The following is a 4629-nucleotide window of genomic DNA, read 5'->3' as shown; positions in this document are numbered from 1 at the left end:
TTTGTTTATTTTCATCAAAACTTAAAATATAGAGTTTGTCTCAACAACATGTTGACGAGTTGACAAAATATCATGTTGCACCGAGACAAAATATCATGTTGCACCGAGAATGTGACTAATATCTATCAAATTTACAATCAACGAAGTACATACAAGAATAATTTGAAAGGACCTAGAACTGATATACAACATTTGTTGAAGTTACTTGAAGCTGAGAAATATACTTGTTGGAGTAGGACTCATGAGGACTCCAACATTGTGAGGGATATGTTTTGCACGCATCCAGATTCCATAACTTTGTTGAACATGTTCCCTCTTGTATTGATCATGGATAGCACCTACAAAACCAACAAGTATAGGTCACCATTGTTTGAAATTGTTGGTGTAACTTCAATTGGGTTGACATTTAATGTTGCATTTGCTTATATGGATTCTGAACGTCAAGACAACTTTTGTTGGGCATTGGAGAAGTTAAAAGAGTTGTTTGTTTCAAACACGTCATTTCCTCAAGTGATTGTCACTGACAGAGAACTTGCTTTAATGAATGCAATTGAAGTTGTATTTCCATCTTCAACAAATTTACTTTGTAAACTTCATATTAACAAAAATGTTTGAGCCAAATGCAAACAATATCATCAAACTGTTGTTGCTGCTGCTGACATTGTTCATCATCAAACACATGAACTTGTTGGGGTTGCTCATCCTGTTCTTCATCAAACACAAGATTTTGTTGATACTCATGCACCTGCATTTCTTTGTTTCTCTTTCTTCTTTTTTCAACTGCAGCTCTCCTATTTGATTGTGTAGGAGGTCGAACTCGAGCATGATCAACGTCAGTTTTTGCTCATCTGATCCTCACTAACAAAATTCAATAAAAAAAATTAAAAATTAAAAATAAACACTGTACCGGAAATTTCAAAGAGGAATGAAATTTCCGGTAGTTATAAATGAATACCGGAAATTAATACAAAAGCCAACAGTCCCTTAATCAGTACATGAGGCCCAATCGGTCAATTAGGCCTAAAATAAATTATAATGTTTTATGACACGCCAACATTTTTTTTTTAAACCGAAAATTAAAAACCGTCTAATATTGTAAAAGTTTATAAAAATAAATAATCTATGTGAAAAAAACTGATAATTGTATAATCAAATAGAGAATAAAAATGTTACAGCAAAATCAAATAAAATACTTTTAATGTAATTTTATCCAATTATTATTAAAAATGATATATATATATATATATATATATATATATATATATATATATATATATTAATATGATTTTCATATTTGTTTATAGTTCTGATATGTTTATTGTTATGTAATAGTTATTATAGTTATGTTATGTTTATTGTTCTGTAATAGTTATTGTTGGTTATATACGTACGAAATTAGTGTATTCACCCTGCTTGAACCTTTATTTACATTGCTTCAATATTATGATTTTAATCACATTGTATAAAGCATAAGTATTATTTATTGGTTTTCATTTTAAATTTATTTTGATATGCTATTTGCTGTATCACATATATTTTGATTTTAATTACCACTTGCATAAAGGTTAGAAGCAAGAATTATACAAAATCCCCTTAACGATGATTTCAACAATGATTGTTTTTTTGGAACAATAAGATCAATGGGTTTTTCCCATTTAGCATTTTCCTTCTCCTTGTGATCGAGAATGTGTCATCTCTAATAATTATTATAAATTATTAATATGTAAATTTAAAGATTGTTGTAGTTTTAGAAAATTATCATATATTGAGTAGTTTTCAACTCTATAAATACTAAATTTCTACTAACATATATGAGTTTGCTTCCATCACAAATGTCAAACCCTTGTAAAAAACACACTAAAGTTGTATACATTTTTCAACTTTCTCTTTCTATCCCTTTCAGTAGTTCTAATATAAGTTGTTGTTTTAAAATGATTTTTCTGTTGTAGTCTCATTTAAGGAAGTGTTGTAACTCAATTTTGTCGGAAAAAATAAAACTACTAAAATTGAGTGAACTTTTTATTTTTATTTTTTATGTTGTAATAATTTAATTTATATTTATGATAAAGGGGACATAGAGATTTGGCGTGTCTTATTTTTCTACAAAAATACTCACATTTTTTTTCCAACTTCTATAGTAAATACCATTTTTTTTTTAAAAAAGACAAAATAGAAAAGTAAAATGAATTTTAGATGCATAAATTGCTTTCACCAATTTTACACGAACCATGTGAAAACACATATTCTTATTGAGACAAAAAATCCATTAGAATTCAAGTAATTTGTAACACCCCAATTTTTAATAGCGTGAGTGTATTTTTTTTTTCGAAAACAAATTAATAAAAATACCATTTCGTAGCACAAACGACAAAAGTCATAAATAAAACCCTAAGCTGATCATTAATCTAATTGAGGGTAACTGGGTACTGAGGATCCACAAGCAGCATCAAGCTTCACTGCTTTCGACACAAAACCAAAAATCATCACCATACCACGTCTTCGACTTCGTTGCAATTCCAGCACGACTCACAATTTTAACCACATGAGGCGTAAGCCCGATCCATAATAATGTAAAGGGTCACCAACCGAAATTAACAAATAACACTTAGCACAAATCTTATATTTCTAATGCTCAAGAGAACCTTTCGTCTTAGGATACTCCTTAAAAGGGTTTTCATATGTAAAAAAATGCATAAACAAAGTTGAAAATGAAGTTTTTAACAAAACTATGTCCTAACCGAATACAACTGAGAAAAACGCAGATTTTCAATTTTAAAATGGCTCTGAATCAATTAACACTTCAAACATTCATAATATCAATTATGAACACATAATTCATACCAAATCTGGAATTTCCAACAAAAACCCTCCTCTAAGGGGCGTAAATCATATTTGTACCGCTTATCACATGCCTTAGTACTAATTATCAAGGTGCAATCTCTCACATATCACCATGATTTACTAGCGTGCAATCGCTCACAAATCAACATGATTTTCTAGAGTGCAATCGCTCACATATCAACATATTCTAGAGTGCAGCCTCTCATAGACCAACACTAATTACCAATGTGCAATCTCTCACAAATTAGCACGATTTACTAACGTGCAATCGCTCACATATCAGCACGATTTTCTACAGTGCAATTGCTCACAGATCAACACATTCTAGAGTGCAGCCTCTCACAAACCAACACTAATTACCAAGGTGCAATCTCTCACAGATCATCATAATTTACTAGAGTGTAGCCTATTATAGGCCTCACACATCAGTTAAATCCTCGTAAGGATAAGATGGACCAACTATCACATGGAACCACCCGGTGGCCCATCACGGTCACCACTTAACACCGTGACCCATCGCGGTCACCACTGACACTGTGGCCCATCACGGTCACCACAAGCTATGAAATGCAACTATTAAAAGATTCCTCATTGTTAATACTCATTTAACACTACCAATTTTTCAAACTTATCACACAGTATACTCAAAATAGATTTTCCTCAATAAAATTCATTACACACATTTTATCAGTTATGAATACGTAATCACATCAAAACTTAGTCACCACAACAAAATTAATATATCAAAGTTCTTCCCACCGCTAACTCGGTGCTAACAGTCTTGATTCCTTTTCGAGACTCAAGGAACTAACTACATAGACATAAATATTTATAACAATTTGTTCACAACTAAAATTTATCCAACCACAACAAAATTCCCAAAATTATATCTTTCTCACACGCCAAACTTTTAAAACCAAATAATCTACATTATTTAGTTAAAATTAAATAAAACAAATATTGTCCAAATCACACATACACACACTCGACTATTAAAACACCGAAATTTGTAGTTAATAAAATACTATAAACTTTTTCTTTTTAAATTCAATCCAAGAGTAATTAAATAGTAACATTTTAAACTCTAACCATTTTAATTTCAATATAACTTTTTGCTCAAACTCGTTAACTTAATTAAAATTTGAACTTTTTCACAACTTTAACAACTCTAAATTTTTTTTTGTAAAATTTCAATTTCAGTTCAAACTCATTTATTTGAAAATAACTCATTACGTAACTCAAACACATCAAATTTAATCTCCACCAAATTCACTCCACAAACACACATATCGCACCTCAATTAAATTTCAACAATTCAAACATAAATCACTCAATTTCAAAACTCCACATTTTTACACATAAACCACCAAATTTCATCTCCACAATACACATAAATCACATTAAATTCATTTTCCACAATCTCAAACACAAATCTCACAAATTTTCACCTCCACAAATGCACATATAAAGTTCTATATGCAATCTAAAAGCTTGCAAGGAGCTCTTACCTTAACTATCGCTTTAACAACCGTTTTACGACACCACGATTAATTTTGGTAAAACTTTCGTCGCGTCGTCGCTTTGAAAACTAGTACCGTAGCGTGATAAGGAACAACTTTCCCTTCTGTCACTTCTCGAAAGAAAACTTAGATCTAGTAGATAAATGATAATTTGTATTTTTTTTTTTTTATAAAAAAATTACTAACATTAAACAGATGAAGGAAGCAGAAACTCGCGAAGCTGGAGGAAAAGTGTTTCCGTCTTGCTTTTTGTTGCCTTTCTTATATA

Source organism: Cicer arietinum, chromosome 8 (genome assembly GCF_000331145.2).
Source record: "Cicer arietinum cultivar CDC Frontier isolate Library 1 chromosome 8, Cicar.CDCFrontier_v2.0, whole genome shotgun sequence".
Classification (NCBI taxonomy): Eukaryota; Viridiplantae; Streptophyta; class Magnoliopsida; order Fabales; family Fabaceae; genus Cicer; species Cicer arietinum.
Note: the sequence above shows the minus strand (reverse complement) of the source record.